We start from the raw sequence: 27,673 nt of genomic DNA, 5'->3' as shown, positions 1-27,673 counted from the left end.
CTAGGCCTGAGAATTGGACAAGCCCAGCCAAGTCAATTACTAATAGAAAAACCCCAAGCTCCAGTCTTCACGCCCCATAATGGTTCAGGAAAGCCTAGAGAGAGAATAAGATAAAACTCATCTACCCGGGAATCACCCTAATGTGACTTAAATAAAGCCTGCCAGCTCAACTGGTTGTCTTTCTTTCTTGGTAATGGGAGACCCCAGCATGCTAGACCTCTGCAGAATAAAACATGCTTTGCCATTACATAGTATTTGAGTCTAGGGTGTCATTCTTCATCAAATCATGGACACTTACAAGTGTCCCACCAAATTATATAACTACAGCATTTTCTCTGAGCTAAATCTAAACGGATCTTATACCAGTTCAGGTTCCCAGCTGTCCCACCTGGTCACAGTCTGCTCCATGACCTGGTAGCACCCTCCTTTATCTCCACCATCCATTTTAATGAGTGAGGCTCTTCCCTGCTGACTGACGGTGTCAACAGTAACCAAGGCTCAGTGTTATGGTTTGCATGAGAAATGTCTCCCACAGGCTCCTATGCTTGGATGCCCATCCACAGCTGCTGGCACTGGCTATGGAGTGTTGTAGAACTTTGGGAAATTAGGGTCTAGATGGAAGAAGTGGGTCTGGAGGAGATGGGCTTGAGGTTTACAGCCTGACCCTGCTTCTTTCTCTATCTTTGTTATCTGGCTGCTGATCTGTGAGAAAGCAGCTGCCACCACACAGGCCCACTAATGCATGCACAAACCACTCCCTGCTACCCCCCCCCCCCCACTGCTAAACATTTCCACTGTCAGAAAGCCACCTGCCCTGCCAGCATCGCATCCCTGACACTATGGACTGTGTCACTTTAACCTGGAAGCCAGGATAAACTTTGTCCATCAAACACCTTCTTCAGGCACTGATCATAGAGGTGAGAAAAACCCATGTCCGCCAATGTGCTCCATGCTGTTTGTCCCACAAAAAACCAATCCAAAACAAAACAAAAAAAAACCCAAAACCAAAAACCAAAAACCAAAACCAAAACCAAAACCAAAACCAAAAAACAGCCCAGTGTAATTTCAAGGCCCCTTACCCATTTCCTTCTAAAGGACCAGCAGATGGAAGCTAAACAGTTGCCCAAAGGCATACAGCTAAGAAGCTGTAAACCTGCATAACTTAGAGCTTGGGAGAGCAGGAAAACATATGCCTACTTAGAAACTAAACTACCTAGCCCTGCACATATTTCCTAAGTGCCAAATGCTGCTGTGTGCCTTTACAGGCACTCTGCAGTGACATCAGCTGACTTAACCTCTGACATCACAACATCCCTATGTGAGTCTCCTCCAAGCAAGAAAGGCCAAGAAACTAGGGACCCGGGCCTCATGCTGCCCACAGGTGACTTGGCTGCTACACAGCTGTCTGCTCTGGAGCAGCCGCTCCTGACCATGAAGACAGGGAGATGTGGCTTCCCTAGAAGCTCTCACCAGGAGCAGAGCTCCCTGTGTCGCTCTGCAGGGAGCCCAACAGAAAGCAAGCATCTCTCACTAACAATCACCTCACTCCATCAGCTCCTGCTGGATACCCAGGAACTCTACAAACCACTTAACACTGCCATTGAAAATCTAAATGTAGTCACACGCCTGGAGAGGTCAGAAAGCATCTTAGTCAGGTAGGGATCAGACCTTCTCCAGTCAGCAGGTTCTCAAAGTAGAACCACCCAACTCCAAAATATCTGAAGGAGAAGCAGCCCCTAGAGCCAGCCTCAGGCTAGCATATGCCCTAAAACATAACAAAGTAAAGAAAAAACGGGATGTAAGTTCAGAAAAACACCAAGTACTCAAACACAGGGAAGGGTCAGCACTGAACCAACTTCATGAAGGATGATGTTTCTGGAGAGTTTGCTCTATTAAGGAGTTTTTACAACATGCTGAGTGAACACTCAGGACACAGATATAACCATGACAGGACACATCCATCCTCCTTCTTCTCACTCAGAGCCGCAAGAAAAGCTCAGCAATAACTGATAATCAATAACTGATAATCAATAACTGATGATCAATAACTGATGATCAATAACTGACAATCAGGGATACAAGTGACATCTGCGTTCTTACACTCATTTCTGGCACACCTGAAGTTTACCAAATTGAATGTGCACTTTAAATTAGAGATAAGGCCTTTGCCCACCTACAGAGTCTAAACTTCTTATGAAGACGTCCATTTTTACATTCTAATACTTTGCCCACCCCCTCCCTCTGCTTCCCCGCTCCCCAAGTGGCTCTGGATGGATCTGCTGTGTCCCTGTGCACAGTGTGAGGGTGTCAAGTGTTCATGAAACCCACTGTCTTGTCTAGATATTTTTAAGAGCCCTTCTAAAATTACCTCCCTACCAAAAGTCTCCATTTTAAGTCACCTTTGCAAAGTGTGCCCTCTTTCTGCTGGTAGAAAATGCCATGACACAACATTAGATACACACACACAACCTGACAGCCTTCTGAAGTGTAAGTCAGAAAGGTTTAAAATAAAAATCTTTACCACCAGCAAGTTCATTGTCAATATACAATATGGACTGGGGGTATGGCTCGGGGGTAAGCGGCTGGCCAAGTGCAAGCACTAAGTCTCATTTCCCATACCTGTTCAAAAAAGTATCACAACATCAAAAGCAACCATACTTCCGGCTCCTGGAACATCAGTGCAGCTCAGCTCACACTTGACTTTGAATTCAGTTTGACAGACACATGGCGCCACCTGCGCGCCATCATGTGTAACTGCAGGTACAGTGTTAACCACTCAGGCAAGACCTGGTCTTGCAGGACTGTACTCCAAGCTACTCTGGAATCTGAGGGAAAAGGATTGAAAGCTCAAGACCTGCCTGGGTCAAAGAGCAAGTCACAGAACTTATGGATAGTCTCTATATAGTAAAAGAATTTATTGATGACTTACAGTCGGCAGCCCAATTCCCAACAATGGTTCAGTCGCAGCTGTGAATGGAAGTCCAAGGATCTAGCAGTTACTCAGTCTCACACAGCAAGCAGGCGAAGGAGCAAGAGCTAGACTCCCTTCTTCCAATGTCCTTATATTGTCTCCAGCAGAAGGTGTAGCCCAGATTAAAGGTGTGTTCCACCACACCTTTAATCCCAGATGAAAGGTGTAGCCCAGATTAAATCTCCTTAAACTCGGAGATTTAATCTTCTGGAATCCATAGCCACTATGGCTCAAGATCTCCATACCAAGATCCAGATAAGGATCTCCAAGACTCCAGATAAGGGTCACTGGTGAGCCTTCCAATTCTGGATTGTAGTTCATTCCAAATATAGTCAAGTTGACAACCAGGAATAGCCACTACACACTTACATGACTTCTTTTTCCTTCATTTGCATTCCTTTGGCCTCTGGTCCTGTGGGGACAGTGACCAGGCAGGCCAGGGACAGTTGTCTTCCAGTGCTCTGAGACTTGACTTTGAGGGTGATTGTGTGTGTTGAACTGTCACACTATCACACCTTGTGACTGAAGCACACAGGAACCCAGGTGTAGCTAACAGAGGTGACACACTGCTGCAGGTGATGACACAGTCAGTGTTCTCCACTGGAGTCACTGTGAATCCTTTCAAAGTCCTCAGTGGCCCTCGGGACAAACTCAATCTCTACCTCTGTGCAAGGCCATGTCTTCCCTGAGAATCCCAGCCAGCACACGGTAGCACACCCATCTTCTTCAGGTTCCACATGATCTGGCCTTGGGCAAGCCTCAGGCTTCTCAATCACTACTGTGTATATAAATACCAGGCCCAGGGATGCTGAGTCCCTTCACACCCACAGCCCACTCGCTCCTGACCCTGCAAACACTCTTCTCTTTAAAGATTTATTTTACTTTTTTAGTTATGTGTATGCGTGTGCACATCTCTGTATGTGCCTGTTTACACATATGTACTGGTGCCTGCAGAGGCCAAAAGTGGGCATTGGAACCATGGAGCTGGGGTACACACTGTTATGAGCACCCAGTGTGAGTGCTGGGTCCTGTGCAGTACATGTTCTTAACTAGCAAGCCAGCTCTCGTTTTTGTTGTTTTTGTTTTTGTTTTTGTTTTCCAAGACAAGTTCTCTGTGTAGCCCTGGCTGTCTCAGAACCCACTCTGTAGACCAGACTGGCCTGGAACTCAGAGATCTGCTGGCCTCTCCTTACTGAGAGCCAGGATTAAAGGTGTGTGTCACCACTTCTCAAAGGTGATATTTTAGTTCCCATCCTTGTGTTCCCTGTTCTGAGCAGATCACACCAGCCTGGGGGACACCAGTCTGAGCTGTCCCACAGTGTAGCCCTTAGTCCAACATTTCTATTTCTATCTGTATCAATTTAAATTAAACAAAATTTTATAAGCCTTCTTGTTGCAACCACATTTGAAGGATGCAGCAGCCACATGTGGCCACTGGCACTGCCCTGGATGCCAGAACTGCAGCCACATCCCCTGTGGTACAACCCCATGGGGAGCATTAGCTCCAGGAAGCCCCTGAGGCACCAAACTGGGCTCAAACCGGGTGCCCATCCGTCATCATGCTCACCTCACTCGATGCCACTGAATCCCTGCTTCCTGAGCACCTGTGCTGAGCCTAGTGAGCAGCCAGCAGATACCCCGGCCGGGCATTGTGAGAGATCTTATCACTTATCATCCTACGCCTGCATTAAAGTCCCTGAATTCAGCCATGACTAGTTGTTCACACCAGGCTTCCTTTCCCACTAAGACGGAAAGAAATCTTAGTGTTTTGGAGTACATTAGCAGGAGGCACAGTTAAATGTTGTGGGTAGGTTTAAACCTTCTGTAACTGTTAAACCCGTGACCCTGTCTAAATCTAAACAACTGCCTTCTGCTTGCATCTTGGACTTGCATCCAGGTTTCACTGGAATGGGACTATTTGTAAAGGATGCTGGGTTGAGATGTAGCTCACTAGCAGAGTGCTTGCCTACAGTGACCTGCATTCTATCCCTAGTACTGAAGGGAGAGAAAGTAGAGACAAAGATAAAACACCACTGGTAGATATGTTTTCTAATTTTCTGTTTCACCTATTGAAGATATCAGACCTACTCAACATCAATAGATAATATACACAGCTTGTTCACCCTGCATCCTGCTGTTCTGACTTACAAGCACGAAGATAATTACTATACTAGACCCAAGTCAAGCCACTAGTTATAGAAAAAGCCAACTGCCAGCACATCAAGATGCAGTCACATCTTCTTGACAATAGAACAAGTAGGATATTTTCCCACCTTCCAACCTAGTGCCAAAGCAGGATGACAGATGTCTCATACTGCCACCTCCTTCCGGCCCTGCTGCACCCAGGCTTCAGGAAGGGTGAATTCCTTATGCAACCCTAGATCCCTGCCTCTGTGCTCAGGAATCTATACCAGGCAGGCCTCTCCCACACCTGCTGAGAGGCCAGCTCTGACTGGCTTGGAAGGTGCCTTCCCAAAGCCTTGATCCCTCTAATTAAAAGCAAGCTGCTCATTCTTCAGTTACCATAACTGCATGGTTCGTTTAATGCCATTTAGCTTGCAGTGGTTCCTATTAGTTATTTCAGTATTTTCAGCCTTTTGATCAATTCCTAAAGACAAGCACACCACCACATACATATTAAATCTCCTTAAATTTAACAATACACCCAGTATCAGTAAGCACTCAAGACAACACACACACTAGAGAAAAAGACACCCAATTACATGATAAAGCAATTATAACTGGTCCACCTTCATGCAGAACAGACAAAATACTAAACACCGGGTAATCCAAGTATGGACTAGCTGCTGACAGTAGCTGTCAACTTAGCCAAACTCTAGAAATGTTTTTAATATGCATTTAATATGCCTCCTCCCTAACCCCGGCCCAGCTATGTGAGGATATGTGGAACAGGACACAAGCTGCTGTCTGATAGTGAGGTCTACTGTACATGGAATTCGCTGTCAGTGGCTCTTAGGCTTCTCAACACATGCACACTCATAGCAAGCTATGAGGTGGCGAGTGAATGAATTAGTCAGCTTAACATGGTTTCTGCAGTGGATGCATACACCAAATCAACCTGTCCACACCACAAACACACACTGTTTTTATGTCAACCACACCCCCATAAAGCTAAGCGAACAGTCCAAATCTTCAGAGCCATCTTTTATTCTTACTGGTTGTTTTTCTTCTTGCCTGAGAACCTGGACAAGATGTTGGCTTGATGGCCAAGAAAGTCTTGGGTCACTCCACAGTCTAAAGCGAGCCACCTCTTACCCACTCAATCATAAGAAACCCCCTGAAAATCACCAAGGCTGAATGAGCAAAATAGAACAGCCTTGGCCCCACAAGTCTGGATTACTCAAGGAAGAAGAAGGCTCCAAACAAGAAGAAAGATAACCTCTAGGGCTGAACAGGATACCATGGAGCTTGCTCCAAACTCCGTCCATGAGTTCTCCACTGTCTGGATAAAGCTGTGAGACCTGAGGGAAAGCACACAGGAGGATGACATCAGGAACATAACATCCCCACTCCTAGGAGAGGGCATTTTACCATCCAGGAATCCATCAGGGTCCAGCAAATGTGTTATTCCCCCTGTCTAATCTGAGTTTCCCTGGGCCCAGTACATGTTGTCCAATCATTCTAATCCACTGATTGCTGCCCCACTGTGAAAGAGGCCTAGGTCACTGGCAAGAATGAAGAAGAGAGGGCCTCAGAACAAAAATGAAAACAAGAGGCACCCCCTACAGACAGCAGGTGTTGGGCTATGTAGAGAAAGACATCCGTGTGTGCTACAGATTGTGTCTTCTAACCTAATTTCTTTAGACACTCAAACACCTATATGTCTGTACATTTAGCCACTGTGAAACTGAGCCTACAGGATATTTTTCAAGTAGGCATTCATAATTCTCAATATTCCACTTTCTCATCACATCCTGGCTTCAGGAAGCAGTCCCTTTTAGTGGTAGTGGTAGAAGCTGTGATGCCCACCAAACACTGCCAGAGCAAGAAGAGTGACCCGAGGGCTGCCCAAGGAGTGAGTGGCAGCTTCCTGAAAGAACCCAAGACAATGCCAAACTCACTGAGGCACCACAATGGCTGCTGCCCTAAGAAAGACAAGAACCCCCAAGGTCCATTTCCTGTCAGAATCTAGTTACAGCAATGAATGTCTCAGGAGACAGAGGAGAGGCAGCCTCTTTTGACTCTCCTTTCTCTCCAGAGTAGAGAGCTCAGCTTCATTAAAAACAAAGTGTGGACAACTCCACTGTTCTCAGCCTTCCCAGCTCAGTGGGACTTGAATTCTATCACTTCCAATGCTACAATAGCGACTAGCAGCCCCATACCGACCTGGCACCCTACCCACCTGGCACCCTACCCACCCAGCAGCCTACCCAAAGAGAGAACCTGTTAAAAAAATGCTCCCACCCACCCACCAGATTGGCCTGTGGTTAAGTCTGTGGTACATTTTCTTGACTGATTGATATGCGAAGGTCCAGGTCTCTGGGGGTGGAGCCATCCCTAGGCTAGTGATCCTGGATACTATAAGAAAACAGGCTGTATAAGCCACGGGGAGCAAGCCAGTAAGGAGCATCCCTCTATGGCCTCTGCATCAGCTCCTGGCTGCAGATTCTGCCTTGAGCACCTACCCTGGCATTCCTACATGATGGGTTGTGATTGGGACAGAGAAGCCAAACACTGTTCATCCCTCGGGTTGCTTCTGGTCATAGTGTTTATAACAGCAAGAGAAACCCTGAGACAACTCCTGTATATCTACTCCCTTCTTACACACACAAACGCAGCTCGTGTATACTAGTTACTGTCACAAACTGGATGGCCAGGCAAGCTAAAGCCTCTACAACCCACAGTGGAAGAGTGGTTCTCCCAGGGAGAAGTAGGCAAGGTTTTCTTCTTGCTATCTCTTCTGTGATGGGCAGAGTGACACAGTAGGGAAGGCCTAAGCTTATCAAAGATACAGGGAACTGGTTCAAAATCCAACCTTGCCATTTAGCAGTTAACATGACCCTCACAAATACCTACAAGTTCAAAGACACAGTACACTCTAGACCCCCTGCATGCAGAAACCTCACTAACTCAGAGCTGTATGGATGGGCTTTGGGACACGGACTGAAATTTCAAGGGCTCGATATGTGAACAGAAACAGCATGCCTACAGGGAGTGGCCATAGGCAACTGTTTGATTCAGTTCTCTAACATATACACACTCAATGCATCACAGATATTTGTTAATTGATTAAGGCCTACAATTAGTAATGTGCTTTCAAGAATAATCTGTTTAGCCAGAAGAAGCTCAAGGTTGCTTCTCAAGAGCAACAGGACCTGGAAAGCAACAAGACACAAAACTCAATCTGGAAGTACTGTATATGACTGTATAGTGACTCCTAGCACAAGACTAATGAAAGCCAGGAAATGCTATACAAATAATCCAGCAAAAGAGAGCATTAAGGCAAATGACTACAAGTTTAGAGTCAACCTAGACTGCACAGCAATATCCTGTAAATAAAAAAATATATATAAAAGAATAAGAAAATGCAAGTAACTATTAAACACCTTGCACTATGCTCATATGAGTTGCATGACAATAGCTGTTTTCCCACCAAAGAATTTTCCATGGGAATTTACCCCGTTCTTTCAACAGGTATGTAGTATCTAGTATGGAACAGGGAAGTAGTTAATACATTTTCACTAAGCACCTTTCCATGTTTAAAATGTAGATGCCTATGTGTGTGCATAGTGTAATGTGAGGTCATGAAGCTGAGTCAAAGGCTCGATGCACACATGCACATGTTAGCTTGGAATGAAGGCTTGATGCACACATGCACATGTTATCTGAGGATAATTTCTGCTCTTGCTAACCATGCTAACCACAGCACTGACCATAAATACCCAGCAAAGATTAAGAATAGTTCCCAGAGAGCCTGAGCAGGGCAAACCTTCCTCTTTCAATTGGTGTGTATGGCTCAGGCTGTGTAACTCAATCCAGTTTGACAGTCAAGACAAAAAGACAGCTCACGCCAGGCATGGAGACAGAGGGTTTGAAACCCCAGTGCTAGGGAGGGCGAGACAGGAAAGCCATGGTCTGCGCTCAAGCTAAGGAGGGAGAGGAAGGGAGGAAGAAAAGAGTTTGAGAAGTCCCTCTGTTGGCTGTGTCATATTCCCAGTGTCCCACTCCTCCCCTCTCTGAGTCAAAGCTCTCAGTTATACACAACTGGAATTCATTTCCTGCCGGGAGCAGGAAAGCAATGATGAAAACGTGATTCATGGATAGCCAACAACTACAGGCCTTTTATGTGGGAAGGAACTCAAAACACCTTACCCAAGAAGTTTATACCTTATACAGAGGCCGGTGCACATCTATGGGACAGCTCTGTATGACGTCATCAACAACATCCGAGATGGACTCCATAAAGTCTGGGTTGGCAAACTATATTTTATATAAATAGGAAAGAAATATTATACACTTTCTCAAATAACACAAACTATTTTCAAACAAAATGTTAAGACTTCATTTTTACTTTTAGTTATGTACTTTGTTATGTGTGTGTGTGTGTGTGTCTGGGTATGGGTTTGAGCATCTGAGTGCAGTGCCCGCAGAGACCAGAAGAAGACAGCATATCCCCTGGAGCTGGAGTTGCAGACAGTTATGAGCCAGTTCACCAGCTGGGCATTCACTGGTTTTACACGCACAGTCACAAAACACTCCGTCTTACTGTTACTTTCATACAGGGATCAATGCACACAGGCCTTGAGATTAGTGACTGCTTTATTCCTACAGGTGCCTGGAGATCAGTTTCAAATCCATTTCTTCTATTGCTCTTCAGAGATCTTCCTCATGCCCAGGATAACCCCAACCTTAACTGTTAAAGCGGGTAAGCCTACAGCAAGGCACACCAGGCAACCACTCTGCGGAGGGAACCACCATGTGAAACCAACTTGCTCACTGGGTCCCTTTACTGAGGACTGCTCCTTCTGCACACTGGAGGGCAGCATCGCTCCACATACACTACTCAGTACACTCAGACATCTTACCTCAGGGTGAAAGAATATTTCTGGTCCCAGGAACCTTTCATAACCAACATCTATAATGAACTTCTTCTGGTTGATGGCATTGATCCCTGTGTACTGTTTGATCCACTTCTGAGGATCTACGTCATACTTAGCAAATTCTCTGACGATATCAGGGCAAATGTAACTAACATTACTTCTCCTGTATGTACACAAAAAGACATGGCCAAAGCATTGATAAGTACCAGCGTCTCTGCCCTCTGACAAATACACAGGAACCCACATCTTACAGACACCTCTGAACTCATCTTTGCCTACACTGTAACTTTGTGTGATTGAACCATCAAGCATGTGTCCTGCTGTCTTTCAGCTTAAGCATGACTACACTTGAGTAGGTGAGTCTGTTTTCTCTGCAATGGTTACACATCACTACCATGTTCTCCCTAATTCTGTTGCCATATTGTCTGAAATAATATCTATCTATAAAACATCAGCTCCTTGTCTCCACCCAGGCTTTGCTTGCCCCCTCAGGCTCCCTGTCAGGTGCCAGCCTCACTACTGTCCATGAGACCAGCAAGCTAAGCTTGGCCCAGAAGCCAACTGCATGAAAGAGAGAGAGAGAGAGAGAGAGAGAGAGAGAGAGAGAGAGAGAGAGAGAGAGAGAGAGAGAGAGAGAGAGTATGCACATGCATGCATGCCTAAGGGAATGCTGGCTGTCCTCCTGTTAAATGTCTGCTTGATCCCCTGACCTTGCTGGTTAGGTATTCTAAGTCACTTGATCAACACTGGAGATACACAGTCGATGAAACACTTAGATCACTCTCAGAGGCCATCTAGCTCAGAGTCAGACACTAGGTGACTGAAATAAGCAAACATCAGTTGGCAGCTACTGTAGAATAAGAACAGAATCAGGCGAGAGCACTGGGGTTGCCAAGAGATGGCTCCCACTGAGGAAAAGGAAACAAAAGCTGAGGGGAAACCTAGGAAATATTTCAGTCTACAAAAAAGTCTGAGGACATCTTTTCAAACCTCTCCCCACCATGGAAGGGCCAGCTTTTCCCTTTTGCTTGAGGACTTTGAGTCTCCCCAGTGCTGGGAAGCCCAAGCCCACGAGGGAGGGACAGGTGGCATTTTTTTTTCTGTAGGAGCCAGCCCTCTACCTGTCCCATCCCAAAAGGATTGTTCTCAACTAGCATCAGCCAAAATTCAGAAATCTTGTCCCCTGCATCTTTGAATTCAACCAACCTCCAGAGATGCTTGGCTGAGAGGAAACAGCAGGAGAGTTACCCCTCTATGCTGCAGCTCAGAACCAGAGCTGTGTGAGGTCACATGTCATACCCTGTTGCGGCCTGCCCGCAGTCCACAACACGAACGGTTCAACTGAGAATGGCAGTTCGAGCTGAAAAGAGAGGAATCTAGACGGGGCGGAAGAAAGAATGGAGCTAAGAGAAGATTCTGATCAAAGCTCAATTTTACTATTTCCAGACACTCTGTTATAAAGGAAGGGGGAGGGAACCCGATTTCCCGCCAAGTAACTCAGGGTCCAGTAGCAGGACGAACACGTGTGTGCCTCTTCCAAGCAGCAAAGGCAGGGTCCAGCAGTAGGCGTGGCAGAACGAATGAGCAGGAAGCTCCACCCTTGAGCAAGCAGGTTCCAGGCTGGGGGAAGGGAGGCCACATCTCCTCCCATTAGTTAACAAAAAAGAAAGGGCTGGCCTGAGGCAGAAAAATTATCTATGCTAAATAGTTCTGCCTGAGTTCTTAGGGCTAAAGAAAAAACCTGTTTCCCTGGGATTTCCTAACTTTTCTAATGGTAAACTGTATTTGGCTAAGACTGTCTTTATTATCCTAGTAAACCACTAACAGAATAGGCTCTGACTTTATAATGCTAATTAGTGCTGAATAGGTAACTACCTGTTTGCATTTTAAGTAGGGTGTTGGAACCCTGGCTAAGTTTAACTAAACAAATTTAGAATAACACTGAGCTGATATTCCTCCGCAATTTTGGATGACAGGCAGGGAAACAGGGAGAAGGGGTAAGACTGGCTGGCTCCTAGTACAAGGCCAGTTGGCTTTTTTTTATTTGGGTGGGAGGCAGTGAAGGGCTTGTCCTTTCGACAGTAAGGTCTCCAACCTCTCTCCCCCCTATTAATTAAGTTTAAATAGGCAATGCTTAACAGAGGTGATCAAATGATTTTCTCATCCGTAGATGAGTGGGCCTTTAACCTTGACTTGGGTGGACATTGACCTGATTCCTCCCGTGAGCGTTATAACAACCCACATCTGTGGCTCTTGGTATCTTTTGGGGAGGGGAGGCAGAGCCTTAGGTATTTTTGGTTTTTAGCTGGAATCGGATACCAACCTCCTTCAAATCAGGTGTGTCGCACAGGGAACTCAGAAACGGTCAAGGTGGACCTTCCCCCGCAGTAATCTCCTGCGCCAAGCGGTACCCATACTGTATTCATATGATTATGAATCAGTACGCGCAATTCTGAGTGATGCGCGGTCTCTATATGAGACTTGTCAACCTCAGATCTAGCAAGGCCTAGACAAGAATTATGTCAGTATTAACACCATGGATTGTGGTTAAAATAGGAGCTGGAAGTCTTTTCTCCTCATCCCTGTTATTCCCTAGCCTGAGGAACTAAGGACACCTTGCAGTAACAGCAAGGGTGAAAAGCCAGAGGCCAGCTAAGGGACTAAGCCCATCTCTATCAAAATAAGAACTAATCTCTGTAAATATATGAAATTTCTACTTCCCTAGCTCTCCTGGTAAATCTAAATCCTATCTCAGACTGAAAGCCACGTGCTGGGATGTCCTTGGAAGGGAGATTAGCAGTACCACCTGTTTGCTCTTAGGGGCGGAGAACCGGAGAATGTGGATTGACCTGCTTGAGAAAAGAAAGAAATCTAAACAATGAGAGAGTAGCAATGTAAATTTTCTTTTTGGAGAAGTCAAGGTACTTTATTTAGATGCAAATTGTAAAGCTAAAGCTAATCTCAGGCCTCCTGTAGGGGAATTGGCTCAGAGGAAAACAGCGTTTCTGGGAGCTTCCACTCCCAGCTGAATTCTAAGCACAAGAGGAATTTTAGTCTTTAGAATGATACTTACAAGAAGAGACAGAATCTGTGTTTACCTGACGAATTAATCTCTCTGGTAGCCACCGTGCTCCATCTTCATTTCGTGAAAAAACACAAACCGAGCCTCTTCCCCAGATTAGAACTGGATCCGGACCCTTCCATTCATTAGTCAGGGCGTCCTTCCATTTTACCAATGCATAAGAATTAGAAGTAACTGGGTGCCAATGGCGTTCCGCTGCAGACTGACCTTTAATGTCAGTTTGCAAAAAGTTTAGGACAAATAAGGTGAAGGCAAGATGAGCCTTTGGTGACCTTGGGGGATATAGATGCCCCTCTTTTGTTTTAAAAAGCCAATTCTTTAAGGTGCTATGAGCACGTTCAACTATTCCTTGTCCCATGGGGTTGTAAGGAATTCCAGTTTTATGTTTGATACCGAATTCTTTACAGAATGCAATAAAGTTTTTACTAGAATAAGATGGCCCGTTATCTGTCTTAATAAGCTTAGGCAACACCATGGTATTAAAGGCTTGTAGGCAATGATCAATTACGTTTTTTGAAGCCTCCCCTGTATGCAGAGAAGCAAAGAGAAATCCTGAACAGGTATCAATGCAAACATGTATATATTTTAGTTTTCCAAATTCTGCATAATGGGTTATATCCATTTGCCAAATATGATTAGGCATAAGGCCTCTAGGATTGACTCCTAGATGTGGCACTGGAGATAATGTAATACATTTAGGACATTGTTTTACAATCATTCTTGCTTGCTCCTTAGTGATCTTATGTTGGAGCCTTAGGGTATGGCTAGAGAGGTGAAACCTTTCATGATCACGTTGGGCCAGAGCAACAGGATTCGAAACTAAAGCTTCTCCTATTAGAGCTCTGTCAATGCGATCATTACCCTTGGCCAGAGGCCCAGGAAGACCAGAGTGAGACCGTATATGGCCAATATAAAACGGATTTTTCCGGGCAAGAATGATGTTTTGCAATTCTGAAAATAAGGATCCTGATGGCGTATTGAAGCTAAACGTACCACAGGTTTCTAATAAGGGTACTGACTGAGCAACATATAAACTGTCAGTAAAGATATTAAAAGCCTCATGTACAGACTGAAAGACCTTTAGCACTGCTGTTAATTCGGCTAGCTGAGCCGAGAGACCAGGAGTCTCTACGATAACCTGTTGATCATTAATAAGATATCCAGCTCGCCCTTTAGAGGAGCCATCAGTAAAAATCAATAGAGCATTATTTAAAGGCTGTAAAGAAGTCATCTTAGGAAATATCATATCATGTACATTTAAAAATTTTATTAACCTATCTTGAGGGTAGTGGTTGTCTATAGTTCCACTAAACCCTATTTGTGCAAGCAACCAATCTGTACTATGCTGTTTCAGCCAAGTGTCTTGACTTACGCTGTAAGGGTGAACAATGATATCTGGCTCTTTTCTGAAATAAGTCAATGCCTGTCTTCTTCCAGTGATAATCATCTGAGCCACTGCTTCGTGATATGGCAAGATATTACGTTTGGGAGAAATCCTCGAATGTATCCACATTATAGGAAATTTTTGCCATAACAGTCCCGTAGGCACATGAGTCGTATTAAAAATTAACAGGTGCAGCGGCAAGGAGTAATCTATATAGGTAACGAATTGCTCTTCAATAGACTTTTCCACTAGTTGTAAGGCCAGCAATCCTTCTGAGGTTAGGGATCTAGGGGAAGTGGGATCAGAACTCCCTTTAAGAATATCAAATAAAGGTTTCAACTCCCCTGTAGTAAGCTTTAAATAGGGGCGAAGCCAGTTAATATCACCTAACAATTTTTGAAAATCATTTAAGGTCTTTAAGTTATCTCTACGAATAACGATCTTTTGGGGAAAAACAGCTTGATCAGTGAGTCTAAAACCCAAATAATTATAAGGATCCTGAGTTTGTACCTTTTCAGAAGCAATTTGCAATCCCTTATCAGCTAGGGCTTTTTGTAAACCTTTATAACACAAAAGCAATTCTTGGGGGTCTTTTCCCGCCATCAAGACATCATCTGTGAAATGAACGATGTAAATATTTGGCCATTGTTGTCTAACAGGCTGAATTGCTTTCGCCACAAACCTTTGACATAATGTGGGACTATTAGCCATCCCCTGCGGGAGGACTGTCCATTGATATCTTTTCATGGGTTCCTTGAAATTTACAGAAGGAACACTAAAAGCAAATCTCTCACAATCCTTTGGATGCAAAGGGATGGTAAAGAAACAATCTTTCAAATCTATAACAATCTTATAATATCCCTTAGGAATGGCTACTGGGGAGGGGAGCCCCGGTTGTAAGGTTCCCATAAGTACCATGGTCTCATTAACCTTTCTTAAATCTTGTAACAGTCTCCATTTTCCAGATTTCTTCCTGATAATGAAAATGGGTGTATTCCAGGGAGAGTAAGACTCCACCAAATGTCCTGCTTCTAACTGCTCCTGCACTAGCAAAGAAGTGGCGGCCCTTCCCACACTGGGGACATATTCCTGGGGTACGTCCTGTTTGTCTACCCTTGGCGCCCTTGTTCTTAGGACAATTACTTCTAAAATGATCCAAACTTCCACAATTAAAGCATGTATTATTCCCTCGTTTCCTCGAGAACATTGCTTGCGCGTGGGTTCCCTGCAAGAACTCACAGGAAGGCCCGATGTCTGCGCAAAGACGGACATATCCCGCCAAATCTGTCTGTCCCTTATGCGGTTGAATTGCAGCTCGGCAAGTTGCGTTAGCATTCTCATAAGCCAGTTGCATAACGAAGGGAATACCTGTGTCTGGACTTCCAAGGATTCTACTAGCTGAAATCAACAGCCTGTCCACAAAGTCTTGATATGGTTCATCAGAACCCTGCCAAATGCTAGCTAAACTTCCACTAGTATCTCCTTTAACTGGCAACCTTCCCCAAGCACGGCGTGCTGGTGTCACAATTTGCGCGTACACTGCAACGGGAAAATCAATCTGATTTGTCTGTCCCTCATATGGACCCTCTCCTAAAAGCATGTTGCTATCCCAGTCTGAGTTACCAGCCTGAGCATTAGAAGCAGCAGTTTTCTTACTGGCGTCTCGCCATTCAGAATCCCAAAGCAAAAAATCTCCTCCTGACAGGGTAGCCTTGGAAAGAGTCTTCCAGTCTGAGGGGGTTAAGTTTGACTCCGCAACTGTGTCCAGTAATGCTTGAGTGAATGGGGCTGAAGGACCATATTGCACAACAGCTGCCTTTAACTCTTTTATCAACTTGAAATCCAAGGTCTGGTAATGTCTGGTCCTAGCATCTTGCTGATCAACTACCTCGACCACGGGAAAGGCCAGCGTATTAGACGAATTTTGTCCTTTCCCATGAGCCTGACTCACAACTCTTTCTAGCGGCACCTGGTGAACTACAGAAGAGTTACTCTTCTCCGCTTCTGAGATCTTTTTTAGTTTCTGAAGCTCATTAGTCAGCCTCTGAAGCTTAATCTCAAACTCTAACTCGCTTAGCCGTGTGTCTCTATGAGTAGCACCTCCCGAAGTGGTGACTATAGGTGAAGCGGGAGATTCGCAAGAGGACCAATTCTCATTAAGGTAATGGGCAATTCCTCTATCTGAGTGATTTTTGTTAAAATTCAGTCCATCATCAGAGTTTCCACATTTATCAATTTTTGAGTTAAGAAGATCTTTTTCTGATGAGGCCTTCTCTGATAGGCACTCCTCCTGAGATACCACAAGCTCCATCTGAGGGCAATCTAGCCCTGGAGAAGTTGCATCTTTTATAGCATCATTTACAAGCGCCCAGAGGCCTAGGGTAAAATTATCTGTCTGAGCGATATTCAAGGCCTCACCAACTTTCTCCCAGGTTCCACAATCTATCATTTCTTCTTCCTTGAACCATGGACAACAGCTATCTATCTTATCTAAAAAATTTCTTACTAATTGTACTTCAAGCCTTACTCCTCTGGCCTGAAACAACTCCTGAAAACTAAAAACAACCGCCTGATCCATGACTTTAAACCCTTCCTTCTTCCACCTAAGCAGCTTTCTAAAAAGCTGCAGCACACCACCTGTTTCCGTATCTAGTTCCGATTAATGAGCTGCTGACCCAAGCAGAAACAGTGTTGGGTTAGCACTGATTCAAACTTGATTCGTATCCTACCGCATCCTCAGCAACACTTTACAAAACTGAAATTTTAGGCTAGTGCTAGCATGTGTACCTGTCCGTTGCTCCGATGCTCCGATACAAAGATCCTTTCCTTTCCTGTGGAGCTCCACACAGCAGTCGTTTCTCTTAGCATCCCTCTGCCATTCTTCAGGTCCCAGTTCTGGCGCCAACTGTTGCGGCCTGCCCGCAGTCCACAACACGAACGGTTCAACTGAGAATGGCAGTTCGAGCTGAAAAGAGAGGAATCTAGACGGGGCGGAAGAAAGAATGGAGCTAAGAGAAGATTCTGATCAAAGCTCAATTTTACTATTTCCAGACACTCAGTTATAAAGGAAGGGGGAGGGAACCCGATTTCCCGCCAAGTAACTCAGGGTCCAGTAGCAGGACGAACACGTGTGTGCCTCTTCCAAGCAGCAAAGGCAGGGTCCAGCAGTAGGCGTGGCAGAACGAATGAGCAGGAAGCTCCACCCTTGAGCAAGCAGGTTCCAGCCTGGGGGAAGGGAGGCCACAATACCCCACCTCAGACCCTTCTCCAGATTCAAACAAAATCCTCCCTCCTCTCAATATATGATAACCAGCCTTGAACACTCAGAATCTCTTCCATTTTGATTTTTTTAATGTTTTAGTTTTGCTAGCTGAGAAGAAAAATTCCTTTTAAAAGTTTGTAACTGCCATGCCCACACCAATAGGAAGATGGGTGAGGTCAAGTAGACCCTCTAAATAATGACCTAAGAGTCACTTTGCTCTTTTGTTACTAAGTTCACATTTTCCTGTCACTGCTGTAACAGGTAACTGAGGTCTGGAGACAGGCAGGTGGATTCTGTTTAAGGACCCTGAGATCTAGACTGGCAGGGTTCTGAGGTGTACTCTCAGGACACAAAGCACGCAAACACCTCTGGATTCCTGACAGCTACTGCTGCGAATCGCCTCCTGATTCTAAATGGAAGCACGGAGGGAGATGGGGAAGCAGCATGCAGCTAATTGAAGGTTTGGTTTAATTAGGCTCCAAGTAAACAATGCTCTACTTCACACACCAGTGGCTCAACACCAGCTCCGAAGCTGCTCTCTGTGTAGGAGAGCACACTGAGCCTCACATCCCCAGCACAGGAAACTCAATGGCAAAACAACCAAGGCCTCAGTGAAGCTTTCCTCTAAGGCCAAACAGGCTTTGTCTGTGCACTGTTAAACCACCGATGAAGCTGCTCCTAACTCAAAGTTAGCAACTGTGGGAAAGCACAGAGGACTGTGATCCCCAAAAGCCTGGATCCCAACCCTGGGTCAGGGATCCTAACCTCCATCCCTAGTGTGGAGCAAATACCCTGAGGGCATTTACAGCGTCTATGAAATAAAACCCAGCCGGTCACACATGGACTTTAAGGGCAGATATAAGGATTCAAGACATGGCCCTGTTCAGCACATTGAAAGTGATTCAAAGAAGCTAACCAGTCAGTGCTAGCTAAGACCAGTGCATCTTAGGATCTGGATGCTCCCTGATGCCTTTCTGATCTACTAAAGGCATGTCTGTGAGGGGCCTGTGGGAGTCCACAATAACTCTGCCATCCACTAGCAGGAGTGCCTAGAGTCCACCTGCCCACAGCAGTGATGGGCCCAAAGTCCCCTCACTGACCTTCTGTTTGCACACACTTGCCATAGCAGCCATAAGCCTGGCCACCCATCCAGCTTGTCTGCAGAGACTCAGGGGTGGGGACACTGGTGATCAGTTTCACACACTAGCACTTTGTGGTCGCTGTGCTACAGGGCCAGGGGGAAAGAGAGGACATGAAGATGAACCACAGCTCCATACTGCATGTGCGAGTGTGCATGGGTGCACACGTGTTTGTGTGTGTGTGTGTGTGTGTGTGTGTGTGTGAGTGTGTACTGTGTGTGTGTGTGTGTGTACTGTGTGTGTGTGTGTGTGTGTGTGTACTGTGTGTGTGTGTGTGTGTGTGTGTGTGTGTACTACATCCATCAGTACAGGCACAGACAGAGCCATGCTAAGCTGTAAGGATCACCTCCCCAAGTCCTCCTGGGCTCCTCCCCCATGCTCCTAACTTCTAGACAAAACATTGGTCCTTTCTGCAAAGTACAACTATTTGTAAAATATTTTTAGAGAAACGGTATGTACAAGCAATTAAACATTAGCTTCTAACACATGGAATCTTCCCAATCACCCCGTGAGACCCACATACACCAATTCCTAAAGCCAGCATTAAGTCGGCTCCTCAGTGTGCTCCGCACCCAACAGCAGGACAGTCACCACCATGGCACTTTAGATCACGCACCATGATTTTAGGTGACTATTTTTCATAGGATGTTTGACCATACAGAAAAGGTATCATTAAATGAATGTGCAAAATACAACTTTAGTATTATTTATACTGTTAGAACACAAACTAGACAGAAGATATTCTCTGTGCTTGTGCATGTGTGTTTTAACCAAAGCTTGAGAGGCTATGCAGTTTATAGTGTGATTGTCTAGATGGATTTATGAGTAATTTTGTTCTCTTAACTTTACCCAGATTATCAGTAACAAATTAATTTTTATAAATGGGAGAAGAACCTACAGTAATAAATTACAAAACCCTTTCTCTCTGGACCTGGGCTCTATGTGAAATGTCTTTTCTTCCTACCATATACTTTCTGAGTGACCCTTGACCCTGGGCAAAGTGAACAAGTGATAGAAGAGCCTCTGCTCACCCCCACAGTGTGGAGATGATGGAGAATGGATACAGGCAGACCTGGGGCTCCAGCACTGGGAGCTAAGGCCCTCTGCTCTACAAGGCAGCACAGCAGAGAGAAAGCCAGAGGGGCAGCACCTCCTCCAGCAACTCCCACAGAGCCAGCCTCTGAGAAGGCTCTGAAGGGTCCACTCCTCCCATGAAGAGGACACGTGGGCAGGGGTACAGGGTGATAGGGACCATAAAGCCTTTCAAGAGAGACATTGAACAGCCACTGATTGAGAGGCATCGCACCCGGGAAGATCAAAAGCCACTGCTCAGCTGGTCTCAGATCCTGCAGTGAACTCTTTCTTACTTAACAAATCTGAGAAACTTCCCTTTCCCGACCCCACATCTCCTACATTACAATTCTCACTCAGCCAACCTGCATGCCAGTTTGCACTCCAAATGAAGGAGTCAAGTTTTCAACAAGAACCTATAAAGTTTTACAAACAAAATCAATGAAATGGAATCCCACTGCTAAATCATAAGGTTTAACTTCTATTCTGCTGGTGGTCCAAGGGCAGCCACAAACACTACAAGGTAAGACACATGGAGCTGGGGCTTTTCTTTGCTTATTTGTTTGTTTGTTCGGGAGTTTGTGGGTCAAGGCAAGGTCTCATGAAACCCAGGCTCACTGTGCAGCCAAGAATGGCCTAACTCCTGATCTTCCTGCCTCCAACTCCAGAGTATTAGGAATTCAGATGTGCGTCACCATACACAGTTTATTCCGGGCTTGGGATCAACCCCAGGGTTTATGCTGAGCAAGCACTCTCCCAGCCCGCATGGAGCTCTTCTCTCACAGATGATGAGGGCCGCCCCCACTCAGAAACTCTCATCTGACAGATGCAAGACAGCAGTTCTCAGCCAAAGGCAACTCTCTCCTCACAGAGCAGCTGGCCATGTCCGCTGCCATTGCTTATAGTCATAGTTTGTCAGAGGTGAGGAGGCGGTGTGTGTATGTGGGGGGCAAGGGGGCTGCTGCCCCACACTCTGCCATGCACAGGACACCCACAGCAAGGAACTGTCCAGTGTAAGTCAGGCCAATGCAGAACATAGGAATTCACTTTTAAAAAACATATGACTATTAGCAGTGCAACACTCGCCTCACCCTGAGCAGCATATAAAAGGCCTTCTCAGGATTAACATCAATTTTCTGAGTTGATACACAGTTAAAGATATTTTGGTTTTGCAAAATGTTAGATTGACATTGTGGCCAGATACCAAATTATTTGGCTGTCCTTCATGTCTTGGAGACTCTAAGTATGGCATGTGGATCATCTTAAGAACTAATAGTTATTATGGGACATTGTGGAACACACTTGTCATCACATACTCAAAGAGGGTGAGACAGGGGGATCACCCTGACTTTGAGGCTACTATAGGCTATAGTCCAAATAATAATAGTAAGTTCGGTGTTCCTGAGTACCTTCCTATTCTATACATTATATGTATCCTGGGAGAGAAGAGAATGAATAGGTCTCAGCAGGGCAGTGTGGCTCATGCCTTTAATGCCAGCAGAGGCAGGCTGATCTCTGTAAGTTTGAGGCCAGCTTGGTCTACCGAGTGAGTTCCAGGTCAGTCATGGTTACACAGAGAAACCTTATCTCAAAAAAGACCAGGAGAAAAAAATAATGATTCTAGATTTCCCCTGTAAGAATGGTTGGAGCCTTTGCTGTGCCAAGAGGCATTATGACTGATCATGAGGAGACAACAGTACAGCACCTCCAAACTGCATCTCCCCTGGGACTCTTCTCTCTTAGAAGGAAGTAATATTAGGCAGGAATCTTGGAAAGAGATGCATCTCTGTAGTGCACAGAGTCTCCATGACACAAAGGACAACCCAATAATATCTGGCCACAATGTCAATCTAACATTTTGCAAAACAAAAGTGTCTTTAACTGTGTATCAACTCAGAAAATTAATATTAATGCGGAGAAGGCCTTTTATATGCTGCTCAGGGTGAGGTAAGCTATAGACTGTATATAATCACAACACTGTTACTGCTCGAGAATCCCAAATTAAACCCTAATTATCTTTAAATAAAGAATGCTCAGAGAAAGCCTCCTCTCTGAGAACTAGCTTTCATAGTTTAAGAAGGTGCAATGCAAGCTGCCAAAGGAGGCTAGCAATTAGTAGTCCTACCTGACTGTGAAAATGCGATGAACCACAATAATGACCGGCCCTTCAAGACAGTCCTAAATAGTAGTTCTCAGACTTGCTGGTAACCAATCGGACCTAAGGCTTTCTCAACAGCCTGGTACTGACCACCTAGCCTGCCTGCTGGGGCCAGAGAGGTCCTGGGTCTAGAGGAGAGCCTACTAACACTGCTTTATTAGACCAGCACAACTCCCAACAGCAATGGAAGCATTTTTTCTTATCCCCATAGGTAAGTGTAAATCTCGTCTGTGATGGCTACTCTCATGCCAATTTGACACACAAGCTACAGCTACCTGAAAGAAGAGAATCTTAATGGAGAAAAGGCTTCCATGAGACCCAGCTGTAAGGCATTTTATCAATTAGTTATCAGTGGGGGAGGGCCCAGCCCATTGAGGGTGGTGCCATCTCTGCATTGGTAGGCCTGGGTTCTGTAAAAAAGCAGGCTGAGCAAGCCTGGGGAAGCAAGCCAGTAAGCAGAGTTCCTCCATGGCCTCTGCATCAGCTCCTGCCTCCAGGCTCCTGCCCAACTTGAGTTCCTGTCCTCACTTCCTTTGGTGATGAACAAACAGTGCTGTGGAAGTGTAAGCTGAATAAACCCTTTTCCTCCCCAACTTGCTTTTTTGATCATGGTGTTTCATCACAGCAATAGAAACCCTAAGACATCAGTCCTCTCTCAGAAGGTTGTCTTTGTAGGAGACAGAGACCACCACAGAAAACCACAACTAGTCAAAATACAATGAATATCAGGTCATGAGGTGCCCAGCTGCAACAAATACAACCTAAGGCTCAGGGAACATGAGAGAAGACAGGATAGAAAGATTGTTACGGTCCAGGAGGTCTGCTTTGAGACTACAAAGCAATCTCCTAGGAACGACAGGGAAAGCTTTTCACCCATGGTACTGAAACAAAACCAACAAGACCAATACACATGCCGAAGTGGAAGGCCACAGCGCTCTACCCTAGACATCAGCCAACTGCTGCTGAGGGAGAGCACTGCTGAGGGAGAAACAATTAGACTTTCCCAAGGATGAGACCCTGACTGATTACACGATACTGTGTGGTCAGCCCTAAAATCATGTACATAAACGCAGTGCTAAATGGACTCAGCAGGTTATACATATATGTCTATGTGTTTATATAATAATAATAATAATAGAGGTAATGAATTTGAACGACAGTGAAAGGGTTGGAGCAAGAGAACTTAGGAGCGGCTGGAGGAAGGAAAGGAAAGAAGGAAAATGGTATATTTTAATTAAAATTTGTAATTATTAAGAAAGAAAAGAATGCTCTATATGTAAAATAAAATGGTACATAGAGCTGGGAATAGTGGCACACACCTTTTATGCCAGAACTCAGGAACTGTGGCAGACAGATCTAAGAGTTTGACAGTAGTCTGGTATAGCTAGGGAGTTCCAGACAGAGCTACAGAGCGAGACCCTGCCTCAAACAACAACAAACAGCCTGTATACCTGTATTCACAAAGATTATACTGTTTCTCAGGGATCAGAAACAGGAGTCAATATTGGAAAACAGAACCAGTACAAGACAGACAGAAACCAGCTGCTGGCTATACAGTCATACGGCTGTTACCATGACTATGGAGCTGGTGGTTCTGATGAGAAATGTCTCCCTGGAGGCTCACATATTTGAATATATGGCCCCCGAGGTGATGCTTTTGTCTTTTGAGAAATGTGGACTTGCTGAAGGACTATGTCACTGGGAGTGGACCCTGGGGTTTCATACCCTCACTTCACTTCCTGTTTGCTTTCTGCTTCCTGTCTGTAATTGTAGATGTGAGCCCTCAGCTTCCTGTGCCTGTCACCATGCCTGGCACTTGCTGACATGCCTCCCAGCCACAGACAGACTATTTTTTAAAAGTAAAATATGAAATATTTTGGGCAAATTAGCCACTTACAACATTCAAACCTAGCTTCCCAAGGTCTTGCAGACTCCCAGTCTGTGTCCATCAACCCCACCAGCTCTAGCATGTGGTGATAATAGTGCATGGACCTCAGTGTCCTGATGAATAGACACTGTCCACTGTCTCCTTTCCCATAGTGCCCAGAGTAAGTCCTCAGGATCCATGCTGTTGTTAATTCATCTTCTAGGGCAGGAAGCAAAAGCCCAGCCAGGAGGAACAGAAACAATGGTGGATCCCTGACTTTAGCCACTCAGGTGAGAGCCAGTATATAAGCAGGCAAGAGCCCACTGAGTCTGGCACTACCTCTCTAATTGTGTGGCAATATTGGCTAATGTGACAACCTGTGTGGAGGGCACACTGGCATGTTTTTTTGTTTGTTTTTGTTTTTGTTTTCCCCATGGAGGTGTTTAAGAAAGCTCATTGTCAGACAATACTCACAAGAACCATGGCTCCAGCCTTTGTGTGCAGTGCTCCTGTGCCTACTTTGTCTCCTCCTCCACTGCTTCTTCTTCTTTCCCATTCCTGCCCCACTTCTATGCCACCCACATTGTTTCCTTCTCCATTCCACTCCTGCTCCTTCTCAATAGCAGATGTGTGTAAATCAAGGAATGCTTCTCTGTCAAATTCAGAGATGTCTCTGACTTGCAAGAGAGAGCCAGTCTGGAAGTGCAAACTCTCACATTTTCTCAGTCACTTACTTTGGTGATTGGTGCTGGATGTTTCTCAAACCTCATCTGGGACTCTTCCCTGGAATTCACTTCCTGGGCCTTTGAGGCAGTGTGGCATCTGGCTTTCTAGAACCCTCCATGTATTGTGTTTGAGAAAGAGAAAACACAGTCCTTAGAGTTTGTATATGCTTCGAACATCCCAGAGGTTTGAGTATTGAAAGCTTCAACCCGGGGCTGGTGAGATGGCTCAGTGGGTAAGAGCACCCGAAGAGCACCCGACTGCTCTTCCAAAGGTCCAGAGTTCAAATCCCAGCAACCACATGGTGGCTCACAACCATCCGTAACGAGATCTGGCGTCCTCTTCTGGAGTGTCTGAAGACAGCTACAGTGTACTTACATATAATAATAAATAAATAAATAAATAAAAAAAAAGAAAGCTTCAACCCTGTATGGAAGGTGGAGATGGTTAAGGTACCCTCATGGGACTATGGGACTCCTGAGTTCCAGGGTTGCTAGAAAAGCCCACATCTCTCCCTTGCTCCTTCTGGCATGCACTCCTGCCATGGCATCCATACCAGACTGAGCTGATGTTGCTATCTTCAGATCCTTGAGTTGGATGAGGTCCTTGTCTGTAAAGTAAAGTAGAGACTCTGGGTAATTTGTTACAGTAACGACTGGACTAATGTAGCTCTGGAAGTCACTTAGCCATACTTCAGGAGTCTATTCATGGAACAGTCTGGGAGGAACAAAGTAGTTCCTTCCAGGTTCAAGGCAAATAAACATGGCCTCTTGATGTCAGGAGTAACATACATCGGAAGTTTGCTGTGTGCGTTTCTGGAAATCATATTTATCTCCAAGTATTAATGGTCTCCTGAAGGCCCCAAGTTCACCCCCTGGCCATCCACCTTGCTTTCTTAGCTCTTACTGCCCTGACCCCACCCAGAACTAACCTGTCCAGATGCTGAGGATAAACACGGTATAAGTTGTACATAATCATATCCCTGTATCCAAACAAACAGAGAGGTCAGAGGTGAAACATCCACTCCACAGCCCTAGTGGATAACTACAAAACTAAGAAAAATAAAATAAAATAAGTCGCACAGTCTGGCTGGACCTTCCAGAATTTTGGTTCTTGAAAGCAAAAACAGATTTAGGGACCTGTAGTTAGCAGTGAAATTTAAGATGTTTGGTCATACAAATCAAAAATCACAGGCTTCTTGGGTTAACCAGGATAAATTTATGATAGAGTAGGATCCCATAAGATGAACTAAGATTTCTCTGCCTGCAGGGCCACTTTTCCCTGAGAAATTTTGAATTTCTCATCACGGTAAAAGACACCTAGGTGATCTCATTTATTACTGAGGCAGCGATGTAGCTGCAAAGTGAAGTCTCCCAGGAAGAGGTCTGTCCCTGGCTTTTGCTGTGAAGCTGCTTTGATTTATACACCAGCCAAACTTTCCCAAAAAGGGATGATTAAATGGCTAGGACCTTATATATGATACAAGGTAGCAGTGGTTGGGACAGGAACTCTCCACCAGGGCCATGTGACCCTGGGCCAGGTGTTCCAAGAAAATTTGTAGGTTGAATCAAAAGAAAAATCAAGAAGATGGATGGAAATGAAATAAATAAATCGACATTCTTAAGCCACTGGAAGCCAGACCCTGAAGGAAACTTTGGGAGAACAAAGTAACAGCTCCAAGTGCAATGTGCTTTGTAAGTGACCCCTGTATCTGCAGGAGAAATAGAGACACAGAAGGAACTGAACTCCCAGTGTGGGTGGGTCAATGTTGTCTTTCAGACTGCAGTGTCCTTGTTTGCTGTTTTTACCAGTCATAGTACTAGCTTTCTGCAAATACAGCGAAGCAGTGGCTGTTTAAAAGATGGTCATCTAAAATATTCAGGCGCTTCTCGCCAGACCTGTGAGTATTGTAGGGTCCAGAATGACTGAACTGGCAGAAAGCACAAAGATTTTGGAAGAATCTTTATTCCTCCCTTATCTTGACTCTTTGAAGTCCTCTTAAATAACAATTAAAATGCATCATGGGAAGTAGGATCTTACACACAGGATTCAGTGACAGCTAAAGGCAAGGGGCGTAGTTAACACAGTTAACACAGTTCACACAGACACAGACCCCAGGGACAGCTGGGCTGTTATTAGAAATAAGACAGGGCAATTTACAGAAATAGAAGTTTATTCCTCACAGGTATGCTGGTGGAGAGGGCCCAGATTGCGGCACCTGCTGGATCTGGTGAAAGTTCTCTCAGGTCAGTCATTAATCAAGAAATTGAACCTCAGACTTGCCCATGATCGGAAGGGGGCAATTCCTTATTTAGTTTTCCCCTTTCCCAAATGACTCCAGTTGGTCAAGTTGACAAAAAGTAAACAGCACAGTAGGTTCCTATGTTGTTACTATTGTACACACATGTACACATACACACTCACGCGCACACACAAATTACAGCTCAGAAAGGGAAAGGATCTTGCTCAAGGTGAACTCATTGAAGGATGCTGATCCTTGGCCCAGAACCAATGGAACAGTTATTGTGTTTTCTTCCCTTTTGTGGCAAAGGGATACTCCTGAGCTTGCTCTTGCAATCATTTCTGAAACACATATTTAGGACCAAAAGCCGAAATTTTCTTCTTGATTTCTACATGGATTCTCTCATGGTTGGTGCTGGTCACCCAGAAAGAGTGTTCAGTGGAACAGAGAGGAGGCTCTGCACACTTAGATAGCATTTCCAGGTGGTAACTGACATTTTAGACAATTGAAGATAATTTCACTTTATTTCTCCTAGCTAATTTATCTCAAATGCTATCTCCCATAGGTATGAATCCTAGGTTTTTTTTTTTAAGGTCTTAAAAACACTTTCATTTAAAAATGTAATTTGCAGGGACTATTGATTTAATTAGTCCAAGGTCAATTGTTGGATTACTACTTTCTCCATGTTCTCTTCTGGAAATGGGGAGGTGGGA

General features: G+C 45.0%; 1 pseudogene; it reads right to left on the bottom strand.

The window, feature by feature from the left end:
- Positions 1-27,673, bottom strand: part of LOC147005102 (actin-related protein 3B-like) — a 242,741-nt pseudogene that overhangs the window by 6,537 nt on the left and 208,531 nt on the right.

Source organism: Mus caroli, unplaced genomic scaffold (genome assembly GCF_978045245.1).
Source record: "Mus caroli unplaced genomic scaffold, Mus_caroli_1 scaffold_4, whole genome shotgun sequence".
NCBI classification, from domain to species: Eukaryota; Metazoa; Chordata; class Mammalia; order Rodentia; family Muridae; genus Mus; species Mus caroli.
Note: the sequence above shows the minus strand (reverse complement) of the source record. Positions and strands in the feature narration are given on the sequence as shown.